Genomic DNA, 18,589 nt, shown 5'->3' with positions numbered 1-18,589 from the left:
CTTTGCGGGGGGTGGGGGCGGGGGGGGGTGCCCGCGACTTTTCGAAGTCCCCCTACTTGAAGGAAAGGTCAGACACCATGCACGCCTCAGATCTGCTCTAAATAAATAGGTGTGCACAGCGGGACTCCGACGAGCTCAGTCGTGTTCTGCAGCACTACCAACTCCCTCACCCCCAGAGCGCCACCTCCGGGAGGCCGAGGGCGCACACCTTGCTGTGTGTGTGTATGACACATAGTTTTCCACTGGTTTGGGATTTTAAGGGAAAACTTCGGTGGGCTGTTTTAAAGCTACCTTAACAGACAGAGGCGGACGCCTTTGTTGGGGGGGGTGGTTCTGCGCTTGTGGAGACAGTGGCAAAAACAACCACAGAGCGTTTCCTGTTTTCACCGACCTGGAGTTGAAACTGCAAGATAATTAAGCCAGGGACTCCTTGATTTTGGTAAAGCAAGGTGCTCCACTCCTAATCTGACACAGGATGTATTATTTAATTCATGCAACCTGCTTCAATCATTTTCAAAGCAAAATCAAACACTAACTCGCAGCCTGGCTGGCAGGAGGGAATGACAGTTGTTGGAAGGTTGCGAGGAAACTCCTGCCCTCTCTCAACTCAGAAATACCTATGTCGGGGACCAGCAGTTAGTGTAATGGCTATGTCGCTGGACTCCCATGTAGTCGACGACTCCGACGAGCTCAGTCGTGTTCTGCAGCACTACCAACTCCCTCACCCCCAGAGCGCCACCTCCGGGAGGCCGAGGGCGCACACCTTGCTGTGTGTGTGTGTGACACATAGTTTTCCACTGGTTTGGGATTTTAAGGGAAAACTTCGGTGGGCTGTTTTAAAGCTACCTTAACAGACAGAGGCGGACGCCTTTGTTGGGGTGGCTGTCTCTGCCCTTGGACAGTGGCAAAAACAACCACAGAGCGTTTCCTGTTTTCACCGACCTGGAGTTGAAACTGCAAGATAATTAAGCCAGGGACTCCTTGATTTTGGTAAAGCAAGGTGCTCCACTCCTAATCTGACACAGGATGTATTATTTAATTCATGCAACCTGCTTCAATCATTTTCAAAGCAAAATCAAACACTAACTCGCAGCCTGGCTGGCAGGAGGGAATGACAGTTGTTGGAAGGGTGCAAGGAAACTCCTGCCCTCTCTCAACTCAGAAATACCTATGTCGGGGACCAGCAGTTAGTGTAATTGCTATGTCGCTGGACTCCCATGTAGTCGACTGCGGTTCACGTCCCGGACCCGGTGGCTTAAAACTCACGCCGGTGCGTGTGCGTGCGTGCCCAAGATCCCGAGAGGAAAATGCAGGAGAGGGGACTGTGGCGTGGCCATCCCCCCTGGGGGGTGGGGTGATTTCTCGCTTTCTATCTCTCTGTCTCTCTCTGTCTGTCTGGTGAGCACACGTGCCCTATAGCAAAAACCTCTCCAAAAAAAAAGAAATACCTATGTCGGCTATGCCAGAAAAAGCAGGCAGGTGCAATGCTTTCTCTCCTAACGGAAACAGGTACGCTGAGGGCGGGGAGGCATCAGCATCTAAGGTGGGGGCAAAGCTTCCCTTTAAGACCCAAGCCCCCCACCCGCGCCAGGACACTCAAATGTGTACCCTGCTCTGGGACTGTCCATGAGCAGCCCTACTGAGACACTGCTGAGCCCTTGAAATGTGGCCAGTCCTAGGGCCTTCTGTAAGGGTAAATAGGCAGAGGATCTAGTATGGGAAAGAGAATGTCAAATAACTGTTTATATTGACTATATCATTTCAATAAGTGGCAATACCAAGTGCAGGGAGTCATTTTAGTTCATATAGTGTGTTAAGCTGAAAACATATACATCCATTATATATATTAAAATGAGCTTCACTGGTTTATGTGCACACGTTTAACGCAGCTGCGGGAACACGCGAGATTACACATGTGGCCCTTATTAGTGGCTCACATGACGTTTCTAGTGAATACCTCCGGTCTGATCATTTATTAGAGCGTCACTCTGAGAGGCTGGGTTCAGATGCTTATAAGCCAGTCGGTTAAAGCAGAGCTGTTCCAGGAAAGGACTTACCTTCTCTGCTTCCTCGTCTATAAAGCAGTAATGATAAAATGACAGCAAGGCAAAAGAGGCCATTGCACACGAAGCCAGTAAGCGGGGTGAGCGGGCGTTTGTTACCCCTGCTATGAGGAGCGCTCATGCAGGACAGCTGTGTCTGCCACAAGGTAGCTCAGGCATAGCGGGAGCCCCCGGCCCCGTTAGCACAGGCGTCCCCGGCTCGCGGAGCGCGGGCTGACCTGACCTTTCCCTCCTTGCACAGCGACTAGACAAAGCCACTCCCCTGTAAGTTCGGTCCCAGCTCTGCCCTCTGCAGTTAGCATGGAGTAAGTCACATCCTTCCTCCAGGAGATAACCTTTACACTCTTTGAAGCTTGCCCTCACATTCTTCCTGAACATTCTCTTCTGAGGAATAAACATTCCCAGTTATGCTGACTGCTTTTCTGACATAACTTCACATCTCTCTCATCTTAGCCATCTTCTCCTGGAGAAACATCTGTCTCTGGCCTTATAAAAAGTCTGTGGCCGCACAGATGGGGTTCCGAGTTAACTATTAACCAACACCACCCAAGCTGATCTCAGTGTCGATCTACGCAGGGGAAGGCTGGAAATTCTTCACTGTGTTCCTTGGGCTATGCTCGGGAGCATGGAGTTGGTCTTAGGGACCAAAGCCCCTCGTTCATGTCTCTAAGTCTCTGTGGATTTTATTCAGGCATCCAGTGTCTCCCGGTACCCACAGATTAGAGAGAAAAAGCAGGAGCTCCTAATCCTGATAGCACCCCACCGAGGGGCTCCCTCTGCCATGTCAGCAATTGTCTAGGTCCCTGGTTCACTCGGTTATTGACAACGCTCTCAGCAGTGGACTCGCCTAAGCTCCGTCTCTTGTACTCATGAAGAATTCTGAATGTGTTGCCTAGTGTCACAGAGGGGTCCCCTTCTCCCTGGCACGGCTGGGGCTCAGCAGTGGGCACAACAGATTGGACGGTGTGCTGTTGCCATGTTGGGAGTAAATGCCAGCCTTGCCATTTTCTAGCTGAGTCACCCTGCAAAGTCACTGAAATAATGGGATTAAAACCATGCCTACTAGGGGACCAGCAGATGGCATAATGGTGCACCACTGGACTCCCACATGTTTGACTGCTGTTCGAGTTCCAGACCCGGTGGTTAAAACTCATGCTGGGTACATGCATGTGCGTGCCCCAAATCCGAAGAGGAGAAGGGAGGAGAAGGGATTGCGGCATGGCCATCTCCCCTAGGGGGTGATTTCTCACTTTCTGTCTCTGGTTCTCTAGCAAGCCCACATGCCCTGTAGCAAAAATCTCTCTTAACATAATAATATTAGTAATAATAGCAAAACCATACCTGCTTGGAGGGGTTGAGTGAAGATTAAATGAGGTAACTCATGTAAAGGTCTTAGAATAGTGCCTGTCCCATCAGGAGATGTCCCATTATGTCCCAGCTCCATAAATGTTGGCCTAGCTGCTATTATTACCTACAAGTCTCTGAAACAGCTGCCCTAGAGACCAGCCTTGAGAGACAGTCCCTCCATGGGTGTGAGGAGGAGGGATGGTTTGTTCAGGGATGACTCGAGCACACCACGTCCACCGTGCACCCCATTTCCACCACCACAGGACAGTGTACGATGGACACTTGCACAGTACCAGGGTCATTGGCACCAGTCTGCCACCCAACCCCGACAGGCCGTGGACCAGCACCGGTCTGTGGACTGAGGCTTGAGGGCCTCTGCTCTAACAGACAAGCCGCAGCAACAGATTCCCCCAAAAGAGAGCAACGTCTACTTCCGAATACCAGGCTCTGCACAGTGCAGGGGCCGTGTAGTGTCACTGACCATTCTCGGCTCCCTGTCAGAACTTGGGCTGTTCATCATCGGGTCCTGAATCAGATCAGAGAGGAGGGCCATTTATATAGTGAAGTACAGAATCCAAGTGTGAGCCATTAAAAAAATATATTGATTTCCTCTATGAGAGAAAGAGATAAAGAGGCAGGTACCTCCAACAGAGTCCTTATTCCACACCCATCCCTGTCATTAGCCAACCTGGATTATGGGCAGGAACAAGTCTGGCATGTACAAGGAGTCCCTGGGATGTGAACCTGGGACCTTCCCAAGTGAGTCTAGCACTGGAGATTGCTGTGGTACCACTGAGCCAGTGCCTAATCACCCAAGTGCAGCCCTTTATTTATACTCCCACTAAGACCACACTGTGGTTTGGATTATGGTTCATCCCCCAAAGGCTCATGTGCTGGAATTCAGTCCCTAACGTATTGGCATTGGGGGGTGGTGAAACCTTTAAGAGTGAGACCTAAAGGGTGGTGATTGGATCATGGGGGCACCACACTCATGGGTGATGAATGGGTTTTACTAGATACAGTGAGTTCTAGCACTCATGAAAAAGGAAAAGTCCCCAAGAGCAGGTTGGAGACTTACGTAAGGAGGATGGCCGCCTCCAGGTCTCTTCCTCAGCTGGCACCCAGTATCTCCTGCTCTGACAGCCGTGTCATAAGCCAACCTGACACCAGCCCCATGTTGTTGGACTTTCAGCCACCAGAATCATTAGTGAAATAAACCTCTATTCTTTATAAGCCACCCAGTCTCAGGGACTTTCATTAGCAATGCAATAGCGGACCGAGGCAGCCCACCAGGCAAGAGCGTGGACTCTGAGAGGACAGACCAGCCTCACAGCAGCCGAAGTGGTTAAGGAGATGGACTCAGGGCCTCCCATCTGACTTTCAGGACAAGTGAGACAAAAAGAGAACAAGACAGGGACAGATGACTAGGCAATGAAACTCACTTGAGACTCAAATCTAGTAGTGCCAACAGATGGCATAGTGGTTATGTCACTAGACTCCCACATGGCCGACTGTGGTTCAAGTCCCAGACCCAGTGGCTTGAGATTCATATCAGGCATGTGTGCATGTGTGTCCAAGATCCCAAGAGGAAAGTGAAGAAGGGATTACAGTGTGGCCATCCCCCCTCGTGGGTGACTTCTCAGGTCTAGGGGCCAGCAGGTGATGTGGTGGTTAAAGCACTAGACACCCACATGTTCTACAACAGTTCGAGTACCAGACCCAGAAGCTTGAATCCCATGCTAGGTGCATGTGTAAAAGTGCCCAAAATCCCAAGAGGAAATGGAGAAGGGATTGCAGTGTGGCCATCCCCACTGGTGGGTGATTTTTCACTTCCCTTCTCACTGTCTCTCTCTCTGTCTCTCTTTCTCTCTGGTGAGCTTATACACCCTATGATAAAGACCTTAAAAAAAAAAAAAAGACTCAGGTCTAAACTTCCTTCCTCAACCCTGCTTTTACAAGGGGAATTTGCATTGCTGACAGATGGCGACGTGTTTAGGGGAGTTTTCCAGATTTGAGCACCTCAATCCTGTTTCCCACACCTGCACCCTTCTTGTGTGTACAGAACTCCAAGACGGTCAGGGTGAGTGGGAGCCTCTCAGAACGTCACTGTGAAACCCCCAACTGCAAAAATGGCATGTTGTATTTTTAAGCAATTATGACTCATTGATCAACTCTCCTTTCTAAGTGTACACAAATGTTCACTTCTAAGTTATTTACAAAAGTTATTAAACTCTAGGTGGGCCCTGTGTATTTAATAATAAATGTATTTAGTCATTTGCTTCACAATCCAGACTCAAATTGGCACCAAGCTCCTTGATCTATGGCTTGGCAAATCAACTCCGCTTTTCCTGTATTGGAATCAGGGTCCTACTGGTGGCCTCTGGTCTTCACACAGCTCCGAGGGCAAAGAGAGTGGCCTCAGCTCCAGGAAGCCACTGCACAAGGGATAAAAAATGAGGTCTGGGTGGCAGGTCTGCAGCCAGAACCACTGGGGGCAGCCCTGGGACAGGCAGTAGCCCGGAGGTCTGATGGGAAAGGGGCTCTCTGTCTCTCTGGTGAGCACACCATCTAGCAAAAATCTCTTAAAAGCAGAAGTGGAAGGACCGAGTCACCCTAGTGTGACTCCTGATTATTCACATGACACCATTATCCTGGGCTCATCGCCGACACGTGGCTGTATCTCAGTCATTGCCTTATAGACAGTATCTATTGGTGCGGACCTCCATGCACAAATATCAATGCGCTCTGTACCAGGCACCTTCTGCTCCAGCTACCCACCTTCATCTTAAAACATGTCTTCATGGGCTTCCAGGTCACGTGCTGACCAAATGTTCTCTCCTGTTTGGAGTTCCATTGTAGTTTTATCAAGACTTTTCAGACCTGCACCCATTGTCTACCACTCATTGCCCAAAGAACAACAGCCGAAAGCCAGTGTTGCACAGTGACTCAAGGGATCCCTCCAATATTACAGAGAATACTGACAGGAGGATTGGCCCACCAGTCTGACCACAGCGACTCTGCACAGTGCTTAGATGTCTGTGCTGTGGAGAATCCAGCTGCGGAAATCTGAGCTACACTGCTTAATTGCCATACGACCTTGGACAAATCACTGTGTTTTTTCCTCTTATTTGTCCTGGATCAGTAGGATGTAGAGATAATGATACTTCTCTCAAACTGATGCCTACTAAATGCTCAATAAATAGAGCTGATCTGAATGATAATCACTATGTACTTGTAATGGCTATTAATCCGCTACATGACAGGTGAAAGCATCAATATTCTTTCATCTGTCTTTACAAAAACTTTAAAGAAATGTGTCTATTGTTAAAAAAGGTATAAAATAATAAGTGAAAAGTGAAATTCTTCTTACTCTCCTCCATAGTCTTATTCTCTGATGTTTTAACACATTTAATCATTTCTCTTTTAAAAACTGTTGATGATTAATGCTGTGGTTCTAGGTGTTCATGCTATTATTTCTGGTTTTATCAACTTTATGCAGTATTTATTAACTTTATTCTATGAAAGCTGTGTAAAACTTTTGCTTACAGGGACCAGCAGTTAGCATAATGGTTATGTTGCTGGACTCCCATGTAGTCGACCACGGTTTGAGTCCCGGACCCGGTGGCTTAAGACTCACTCCAGATGCGAGTGCGTGCGTGCCCAAGATACTGAGAGGATAATGGAGAAGGGATTGTGGTGTGGCCATCTCCCCTGGGGGGTTATTTCTCACTTTCTGTCTCTGTCTCTCTCTGTTTGGCGAGCGCACGCACCCTACAGCAAAAACATCTCAAAAAAAAAAAAAACTTTTACTTACATACCTTTCTCTTCTACCTCTATTATCCCTTTCATTATAGTATTATATTTGGGGTTTTTAGTTGATTTTTCTGCCACATGAATCTTCTGCTATTCATGTCTCTTAACTTTTCTCTTATTCATCCATCCCCATGAGTCTTCATACTGCCTTCCGGAAAAATAAATAAATAAAGCCCAGATCTGTCTCCCAGCTCACTAATTGAGTCTTCAGTCTTTATGTCTTTTTCATTTATATCACTTAGTATTTCTTTTTCACTTGGAAGACTACATTTACATTTCTAGAATCTCTCACTGATGCTTCGTATCATTACTGCTAGCGGGAACCGTGTGCCCTACCCAGACCCCACTTCCCCCGGCACCGAGGTGCTCAGCTGTCAGTCACAGCCCCACTGCCAGTGGCCGCCATGCCCGGGGAGCTGGAGCACTGGCCGTCCATGGCTGGTGCCTGAGTAGAGCTCCAGAGCTCCCAGGGAAGTCAGCTGAGGCCTCGACTGAAGACGGAGACCAGCTCCCCTGCCGGCCCTGCTTCCCTCATGCCTTTGCAGTTTGGGCTCCAGGCCATGCAGCTCTGCCTCCCTCATGCCTTTGCAGTTTGGGCTCCACCTTGGCCATGCAGCTCTGCCCCCTGGTGCCAGGGTGGAAATGAGCATGGTAGTCTGCCACTGTCCTTGCTCGGCACCAGGCAGGCCTTCTCGATGTAAACGCCGAGTCTGTTCAGCCTGAAGGAGTTCTCCTGACGTGTCTTTACTTTTAAGTTCTGTTTGAATCAACACTGGGGCTTTGTCTCTGCATCCGCAGCGCCTGCCTCCCTCTGGGCCCCGCTTTGCGCTGTCCTGGGAGGTGTCCTGACTTTATCCTCTGACCTTCGGGCTGAATTGTTCTATACGAGCCATTGTGTGTTTCAGTATTTCTGATTGTTCCTCTTGGCAACCCATTCCTTATTTATTTGTTTGTTTGTTTATTTTTAGTTTTGTTGTAGCATGTATGTGCTCGCTGGAGAAAGAGACAGAAAGACGGAAAGTGAGGAATCCTCCCCTAGCGGAATGGCTGCACTGCAATCCCTTCTCTTCCATTCTCCTCTGGGGATTTTGGGCACACACATGTGCTTGGCATGATTTTCAAGCCACCAGGTCCAGGACTTGAACGGCATGGTAGGCTATGAGGGATCCTGCTGCCTTAACCACCACAGCACCTGAGGGCCCTATTGACCTATTTTTTTTCTTTAATTTCTAGAAGGGAATTGCTCTTGCTAGAGACAGAGAGACAGAAAGAGGGCGAGGGAGAGCACCACCTGACTGGGTGTGGTCACACTGCCATCCCCTCTCCTCCCTTCTCCTTGTGGTATTTTGGACATACATCCACACCTGCCTGGCATGTTTTTCAAACTGTTGGGTTCAGGACTCAAATCACACATTTGGCCATGTGAAACCCAGCTGCCTTAATCACCGTGCCATAGCTAGCCCTGCTTAAAGAAAATCTCCGAAAGAATACCTGTGAGCTGAGCGCGTCTGCTTGTCTCCTACGGTGTTATTGTGTTTAGCCTACCGTTCTTCATATTTCTGTACAACTAGGTCTGATGAGCTTCAGGTTAAACACTTTGGACACGAACATACTTCATGGAGGATCCAGTATGTCACACCGCATCACGCCAGCTTGGCGACCACCGTCAGTGGTGCTGCCGCTGCCGTCGGGCACGTATTACCGCCTGGGCTCCAGGCCATGCAGCTCTGCCTCCCTCATGCCTTTGCAGTTTGGGCTCCACCTTGGCCATGCAGCTCTGCCCCCTGGTGCCAGGGTGGAAATGAGCATGGTAGTCTGCCACTGTCCTTGCTCGGCACCAGGCAGGCCTTCTCGATGTAAACGCCGAGTCTGTTCAGCCTGAAGGAGTTCTCCTGACGTGTCTTTACTTTTAAGTTCTGTTTGAATCAACATGGGGGCTTTGTCTCTGCATCCGCAGCGCCTGCCTCCCTCTGGGCCCCGCTTTGCGCTGTCCTGGGAGGTGTCCTGACTTTATCCTCTGACCTTCGGGCTGAATTGTTCTATACGAGCCATTGTGTGTTTCAGTATTTCTGATTGTTCCTCTTGGCAACCCATTCCTTATTTATTTGTTTGTTTGTTTATTTTTAGTTTTGTTGTAGCATGTATGTGCTCGCTGGAGAAAGAGACAGAAAGACGGAAAGTGAGGAATCCTCCCCTAGCGGAATGGCTGCACTGCAATCCCTTCTCTTCCATTCTCCTCTGGGGATTTTGGGCACACACATGTGCTTGGCATGATTTTCAAGCCACCAGGTCCAGGACTTGAACGGCATGGTAGGCTATGAGGGATCCTGCTGCCTTAACCACCACAGCACCTGAGGGCCCTATTGACCTATTTTTTTTCTTTAATTTCTAGAAGGGAATTGCTCTTGCTAGAGACAGAGAGACAGAAAGAGGGCGAGGGAGAGCACCACCTGACTGGGTGTGGTCACACTGCCATCCCCTCTCCTCCCTTCTCCTTGTGGTATTTTGGACATACATCCACACCTGCCTGGCATGTTTTTCAAACTGTTGGGTTCAGGACTCAAATCACACATTTGGCCATGTGAAACCCAGCTGCCTTAATCACCGTGCCATAGCTAGCCCTGCTTAAAGAAAATCTCCGAAAGAATACCTGTGAGCTGAGCGCGTCTGCTTGTCTCCTACGGTGTTATTGTGTTTAGCCTACCGTTCTTCATATTTCTGTACAACTAGGTCTGATGAGCTTCAGGTTAAACACTTTGGACACGAACATACTTCATGGAGGATCCAGTATGTCACACCGCATCACGCCAGCTTGGCGACCACCGTCAGTGGTGCTGCCGCTGCCGTCGGGCACGTATTACCGCCTTCTACACGTCTCTGTAGAAGGTACGTTTTTCCCTTACAATCGGCAGGACATCTGAAGGCATACGCCATGCCCGGTGCAAATATCCTGTTCTAGAACGACTCCTCTTCTACTCAGTGGCTTAAGGATCTACTGATACTCCCCGCAATGACCACTTTATTCCAGCTTCTCTGCCTGCTGACTTCAGTCCACGTCCCCGATGCTGACTGCCAGTGACCAGCCACTTTGCTCCTGCCCACCTCGTTTATTCCTGCATTCAGCTGCTCTTCCGTTCTCTCTGACTCACGTTTCCAGTCCTGTCGTCTTTCATCACCTTCGTCTCAGTTCCCCTCCCTGTACAACCAGGTAAGTGCGGTCTCCTTCGGAACGGAGGGATTCGAGCCCCCGTGTGAGCTGCCAGGATTTCTTCCCATCTGGCACGCCATCTGCTGTCTCGGCATTGCAGGCTTGTTGGAGGTAAAGGGAGGCTCCCAGCAGGTGTCAGTGAAAAAGGCCACTCTGTATTTTGTCATCAGAGTGTCCCAAGAAAAGCCAGGAAACCAGTCTCTGCTTGTCTTCTGCTAGTGGAGTTAATTCCTTGTCCCAGTTAGTGGGTTCAGATAGGGAATTTTCCCATGGAAGCCCACTCCTGCCACCTCACCCTGTTCCACTCTGTGAGTAGTGAGCCAGGTGCCCCTGCAGAACCCAAAGAAGGCCTACCTCAGCTGTGTCAAGCTCAGAAACCCAGCGGGAGGGATTTGCATATTACAAACTCAACATCAGATAGGTCGGCTTGCATCCCAGGTTAAAGCGCTTCAATCAGCTTTTCGCATTTTGAAGTTCACACCTGTTTCTTTCAAGTTTCCTCTTTTCACCTTTCGGCTTCATTATTCTTCTATGGCTTAGCTCCTTGGGCCTCTGTCTTCCCAACTTCACTCTTCTGTGCTCCGTGGACAAGTTTCCGACCAGTTCATAGAGATCCTGGTCAATGGAGCCTCTGCTTTGCCCGTCCCCGCGTCGATGTCATGGCCGTAGTACTGTGATGCTGTAGTTAGGAGTGTTGCTGTGATACCGCCATCCTGGTTGTGATGCTGCTGTACTGTGCTACCATCGCTTTAGCACCAGGGGAACGAGGTAGACGGTACACAGACATTATACTACTTACAGCTGCACACGGGCATACAGCTATCTTAAGGGAATTCAGATGTAAAAGTTCGCATTCTACTGCATGTCCACTATAACTCATGAGATTAGACAAAAAGGAAGCTTTTCTTTCCATCTGCAGAACACTCACCCCGCCGCACCCTCCAGAGGCTGCCCAGATTTTCCTGACATGCGGTTCCTGCCCAGCTATCTGCCCTGTTATCTGTGGCTATCTGCCCGGTTACCACTGGGGTAGGCTGCAGGGGCAGCTTAGCTGCGCTCACCCACTAGCTCGGCCTCTCCGAAGACACAGGCACCTGGAGAAGCCAGCAGGTCTGTAATCCTGCATACGTGGGATTTTTTTGGATGTGGGTCCCAGATAAAACTTCACTCTCAACTCTCAAAGATCCACCATAACATCAATTTTATTTTAAGGCTAATGTCCCAATTGTTACAACTCATTATCATGTCGATGGAAAAAAATATAACCAACTGTAAAATTAATAATTAATAATTAATGCGGTTTATTTCCAAGCCAATTGTGAGTGACCTAGGCCCGGAGAAGAGGCATACATGCCTTTTCTCGGGGTGATCATGTACAGAGGTTCCTTCTATTTGCTTTTGAGATTGACAGACAACATTTAATTAAAAGATTTCCCATTGGTCTGGCCCAAAAAGGCGGGACATGTAGAAGGGGGGGGGCTTGTAGGTTATAGGTGGGTTCCACAAATTCTTAGGTCGGCGATTGGAAGGGAAGATCCCTGTCTTAGTTAAAGAAAGGCTAAATCTACATCTTAAGGAAAGGGAAGTACAGTGTCTTGGGAAGAAATAAGCAAAAGAATACACTAATCGGTTGAAATATATCTCAAAGGTACTATGCCAGGGACAGGAGGTGGGAAGAATCCTGTTAATAGAAAGTAAATGGTCTGTTAATGTTTGTGGCATGACTTCCCCAGTCCCCTTTGAAAAGCTTTTGGAAAATAGGAGAAGTAGTCAGACTTCTGTCCGCAATCATCACCCTGTAACTTTGCCCACAAACGTGACCTTATCTCTTTACTTCCAAACCTCCTTTGAAAGTAAAGAGAGCAGGTGTGTGTGTGTGTGTGTGTGTGAGAGAGAGAGAGAGAGAGAGAGAGAGAGAGAAATGGAATGTGAGGGACCAGCAGATGACGTAATGGTTATGTTGCTGGACTCCCACATAGTCAACTGTGGTTTAAGTACTGGACCAGGTGGCTTAAACTCACACCGGGCGCATGTGTGTGCGTGCCCAAGATCCCGAGAGGAGAATGGAGGAGATTGCGGTGTGGCCATCCCTCCTGGGGGGTGATGTCTCGCTGTCTGTCTCTGTCTCTCCTGCATGCGCATGCACCCTATAGCAAAAACCTCTCTATAAAAACAAAAGGAAAAGGAAGTGGAACATGAAAGGACATTTTAGACAGTGTGGTAATTTTACTATTGTTTCTCGCATTAAGACTTTAGATGTGAAATGGTTTTTAAGTCTCCCAGAAAAAAGAAGCAAATGTTTTGCTACATATTGAATACAATTTGGAGGAACAGCATTAGATCTTCAGTGACTAAAATCGTATCTATGACCAAACGTAGTTGATACTTGCTCCCATGCACGAATTTGTTCCCTTCAAGAGTCTACTATTTGGGCATAGTGAGGAAGGCAGAGGGCAGATGAGAATTTCTATGTCTTTGCCTGAAGGTAAAAATGTTGAATAACATTTTTTTCTCTTTTTTTTTTTTTGAAGAGGTTTTTGCAATAGGGTTCATACACTCGCCCAAAAGACAAAAAGAGACAGAAAGCGAGAAATCACCCCCAGGGGGGATGGTCACGCCACAGTCCCTTCTCCATTCTCCTCTCGGGATCTTGGGCACACACACACACACGCACTCGGTGTGAGTTTAAGCCACTGGGTCCGGGATGCGAACCGCAGTCGACTACATGGGAACCCAGCGACATAACCATTATGCTAACTGCTGGTCCCAGTATTTTTTTCTTTTTACATGAGCAAAATATTTCAGATGAATGTAGAGAAAGTAGGTATTCTTTTCTGGAAAATATGCTATGGATTTGAATGTAAGACCCAGGTAGGGTACCGGAATAACATAATTATGTTATCTTAAATATTCATAATTGAATGAGATCCTCTTTGATTTGCACATGTGCTCATGGAAACAGGAAAGTTCTGTAATATTTGGGAAAAGCAATAATGTGATTTATTGTAAAGAGACTAATTATAAAGGAAAAGTTTTTCAGTATTTCAGACAGTGGATTGTAAATATGTTACTTTTTCTTTAAGATTAAACCAAAATCTACCTCAGGGGTCAGCAGGTGGCATGGCAGTTGGAGCACTGGAGCCCACATAGGTGACTCGTGGTGGTTCAAGGACTAGGCCGAGCAGCTTGAGAATCAGGCCGGGAATGAGTGTGTGCCCAAGATCCCAAAAGGAGACAGGAGGAGACAGGATTGCTGCTGGCCACCCTGAGGGGTGATCTCTGGAGAGTGCATGCTCCCAATTTGGCAAGAACCTGAAAAGGACAAAGCCAAAACTGGAAACAAAATCACTCTAGATACCGATGCTCCTTGAAAGCTCCACCCTGTAGAGGCGAAGGTTAAGAGCTCTTATTAGTGTGCAGTTTCTCGACTGAAGAAAAGAGCTCTTATCGTCCCCACCTTACGGGTGAGACAGCCCGGAGGCTACACGGCTCGCCAGCCTCACAGAACTATGGAGTGGCAGATCAGGACTGAGAAGGAACCCCTCAGTCCAGAGAGGATAATCATTCTGGCAACGCAGGAATTCATACCACACCGCTGTCCCCTGACCGCGTGGGTGCGGTAAGGACTTGACTTTGAAAGCTATTGGATTTAGGGACCAGAGCCGTTACAGCCAAAGGAACGGAACAGGGAACAGCGCTGGCACGTTACTGCAGGCTACTGACCTACCAATGCCGAACCCGCACTAATTAAGCAGGCTCGCGCTTTCTGGGTGCCACTGTGGAGGAGGGACTCTGCAGGAACAGAGTCTATTCTATTACATTCCTTACAGGAAGGAAAGAAGAGGCATCGGACCACTCTATGCAGTGAAACTGATGCTAAGTAAGGTTTGCTCCAGATAGCAGCACTGCGGGGACAGTCCGGCAGGAACAAGACTGGCCGCCCTGTTCTATTACATTCCTTACAGGAAGGAAAGAAGAGGCATCGGACCACTCTATGCAGTGAAACTGATGCTAAGTAAGGTTTGCTCCAGATAGCAGCACTGCGGGGACAGTCCGACAAGCACTCCCTCGGCAGAACAATGCAGACGGGTTAAAGCCAGGGTGGGAGCTCTCCAAGTAGATAGCTCTTTAGCCTCTGCTTTCACCCAAATTTATTATAAAGTTGTTTCGAGATGAATAAATTAAAATGTGTGTTACTTAATCACTTGGTAGTAGTTCATCTCACAAATTATTTTTGAATATTTCATTTTGAAACTGTTTTCTCTGCTATAAATAACAATCCAGTGGACAGCCTTGCACATAGATCTTTGAGTGTTTTTCCTATTTTTAAAATAAGTTTTTTTTTTAAGGTTGTTGCCATAGGGTGTTTTTGCTTACTGTAGAGAGACAGAGACAGTGAAAGAGAAAGGGAGAAATCATCCCCCAGGGAGGGTGGCCATGCCACAGTCCCTTCTCCTCTATCCTCCTGGGATTTTGGGGGTGCATGTATGCATGCACACACCCATTCCCGATGAGATTTTCAAGCCACCAAGTCCAGGGCTTAAACTGCTGGTGGCTCTGTGGGGGTCCAGCTCCTTCACCACGACGCCACCTCCTGGCCCTAAAATAAATTCTTAAGAGTGAAACTTTTGAGTGAAAAGAGAAACGTGGTATATACAATGCTACATATCATTAAGTTGTCCTCTGGAAACCTACCAAAGCAGTAAGTTCTTAACTGGCCTTTCTGCTCTGCCCCTGCTCTCTCCAAGTCTTACTGAGCATTCCCAGTTCAGAACATGCCCATAAATGATTTGATTTATGCCTAACATTTTAAAGTTTGCCCAGGATCTACAAATAATTCCAAATTCTATGTGACACGCTTTTGCTGCAAAGCCAGTTTCTCTCTCCCACTTTCTCCATTTCTCTGATTTCCAGGCTCGACCTAGGTTCACCAAGTGGCCACGTAGTTGAAAGGGAGCGTCGGTCCTCCTTTCGTGCCACCTCCACAGACTCTTAATGTGCTGACACCTTCACTTACATGCTGTTCTCTGAGAGAAATGTCCACTATCCCATTCCGTATCTTAGTCTACATTTAAATATCTAAAGTTAATTATGAAGAAATGTAAAGTCTCTGAGTTGAACCCAGGAGACACTGAGGCCTCTTCAACAGTCCAGCAGAGGATGCGAAGGTGGTCCCACCTCCAATCCATCCTTCCCCCGTCACTTGATGTCTTTCTTTATTGTTGTTGTTGTTGTTGTTGTTTCAGTGTCAGTCCGTCTGTGTCAGGTTGCCCGCTGGGGTCACGGGTGCACAGCACTGCTCCCGGCATGCCATTAAATAGAGTTTTCTGTAATATGTTGGCCAGGATAGCCTCGACCTTGTGTTCCTCCTGCCTCAATTTCCCGAGTCACTGGGATCAGATTCGTGCCACCAGCCTGAGATGGGAATAGCATCCGGGTCTCCCGCGTGGCCCTAGCCGGCCATGTGGTGTCTTAGTGGTGCTGGGGCAGCTGGGGCCTGGATCTCCGTTTCTAAGACGTGGATCTGCTCTTATTACTTCTTTCTAAGACTGTAATAGTTTTTTTACTGAATATTTTTAAAAATCCAAATTATGATTCACATATTGTCCTTAAAGGCCCATTTTTCCAGCCTCACCTGCAACTTCCACAGAGCACGCGTGTCCAGCAACTCCACGCACATGGAGACCCTCCTCTTTCCAAAGACACCAGGGGCTCTAATGCCCCTCCGCCCTTGTCTCTGTCCACCCTTCTGACCAGAGGCAGGCTTGTGATGAAAGGTGGGCCACACCTTAGGGGAGACTCGGAAACACAGTCTCCCCGTGATGTCCTTGGGAAACCAGTTCCAGGATGTGCTGTGAGTACCAACATCTGAAGATTCTCAAGTCCCTTAGACAAGATGGCTTTGTACATGCATAGAACCTGCACACATCTTCCATGGCTCACAACGGCTCATACGACCTCCGTGCTTTGTGGACACGTGGTACGTTGGGCATGTACGTGCTTCTCTGTATTCATGACTGAGCGTGTGTACTCACATGTAAGCATGAGACAGAAAGACGGGCGAGTGCCCTTCTCAGGGTCCAGTCACACTGGGGACCCTTCCTCTTCCTCCCGTCCTCCCTCTGGTCAGATCCTAGACACCAGACCATATGCCTGCGGTGTCTTCCAGGCCGACTAGGCCACGGATTCAAACTAGGGCCACCCCGTAGGATCCGGTTCTCTCGAGCAGCGCCTCGTCACTGCTCCATAGAGCCAGCCCACTATTATACTGTGTTTTCGTAGTTTTCATTTTTATCATTATATTGTTGTTTAAATCTTTTCCATTTAGTTGAATCAGTAGACTTGTAACCCACTAATAGAGAGGGCTGACTTTATTTGCTGTGGATACCATGACGGTTACCATTTTTGAGCTCCAATAAACTTAAACACGTCAGCAAAACTCTGAAACTTCAAAATACCAAACGAACACGGGGTTGTAACAAAACTTGCAAAAGGGGAAGTGTGGGCTGCTGACAGAACATTAAAATAAGCCCAGTAGAAACTCAAAGAACTGAAAGCACGGCAGGACAGTTTCACTCATCAAATTGACATATATGCTGTGTTGCGGTCCCGTTGATCCAGAGTTAGTGAGACAGACGCACCAATACATTCCTTAATGAAGAACCGGGACCAGCAGATGCATGATGGCTGGGGCGCTGGACTCCCATGTAGTCGGCTGTACTTCGAGTCCCGGACCTGGTGGCTTAAAACTCATGCCCATGTTCACGTGTGCCCAAATCCTGAGAGGAGAATGGAGAAAGGATTGTGGCATGGCCACCCACCCAAGGGGAGATGTTTTCCTTTCTGTCTCTCTGGCTAGCACACACACCTTATAGCAAAAATCTTGGGGAAAAAAAAGAAGTAGAAACTGCTATAATCTTTCTGGAAAGTGATTTTATAAGAGTTCTAAAAATGTTTATGTCCTCTGACCCAGGACTTCTGTTCGATCTGGGCAATACATACTTAGGAAGGTAATCAGAGATGAAGACAGAGATGGCTCACACGAATGTGTTTATCCAGCCGCTAAAATTAACTACAGCAGCGGGCCAGCAGGTGGCGTGGTGGGGAGGGGCACTGGACTCCCACATGACCAAGCACAGTGTGAGTCCCAGACCTGGCGGCTTTCTCTCCCCCCCATTCTATCCTTCTCTGGTCAAATTAAAATAAATAAATAAAGTCAAATAAAATAATTCTAAAAAAATTAAAAATTAAACCAATAAATTAGCTGTAGCAATAAAAAGTTGCATGGAATCCAAATGGCCAAAAACATTTAAACTGTATTTAAATAAGCCATAGTTTATCTGTCTAATGAAGTATCAGACAGTTATTAAAATTTAGGCCTCTAGAGAGAGGGGGAGGGAGAGACAGAAACCAGCCTCCAGGGGACTGGCCACACTGCAGTCCCTTCTCCCCCATGCTCCTCTCGGGACTTGGGCACTCACTCACATGTGCCCAGTATATTTTCCAAGCCGCAGGGTCTGGCACTCAAACCATACATTTGGCCATGTGGAACCCAGCCACCTTAACTCCCACACCCCGGCTGGCCCGAGGTGAACATTCTTGATGACTGCATAAATGCACACCCAGGAATGCTAGTCCTCCACAACATCGCGTGGTGTATGTTTCTTACGTTTATTTTCTTTGTAATTTGAACAATGGGCCACAACACTGACAGGTTCTATGGCGCTAGGAAGGCTCATTCCTGGGAGTCAGGTCCCGTGGTGCAAGGAATGCTTATTCCTAGGAGTCATCTATTTTTACAGGCAGTAGAGTCTTGGAGGAAGGTCATGTCTGACTTTAGTTTATAGCCCATTACCTTTACGGCAAGGGAAAAGAGTCGGGCCTCAAAGTTCAGTGAGGAAGACACTTTGGAGAATATATGTTATGGGCTACTTTTTTCTTTTTTATGGAGAGATTTTTGCTATAGGGCACAGGTGCTCGCCAGAAAGTCAGAGAGAAACAGAGATAGAAAGCAAGAAATCAACCCCCCGGGGGGATGGCCACGCTGCAATCCCTTCTCTTCCATTCTCCTCTCAGGATCTTGGGCACGCATGCACACGTGCCCGGTGTGAGTTTAAGCCACGGGGTCCAGGACTCAAACCGTGGTCGACTACATGGG

This window comes from Tupaia chinensis, unplaced genomic scaffold (assembly GCF_000334495.1).
Source record: "Tupaia chinensis unplaced genomic scaffold, TupChi_1.0 Scaffold000088_1, whole genome shotgun sequence".
In the NCBI taxonomy this organism is placed as follows: domain Eukaryota; kingdom Metazoa; phylum Chordata; class Mammalia; order Scandentia; family Tupaiidae; genus Tupaia; species Tupaia belangeri.
The sequence above is the reverse complement of the archived record's forward strand: the minus strand, read 5'-3'. Positions refer to the sequence as shown.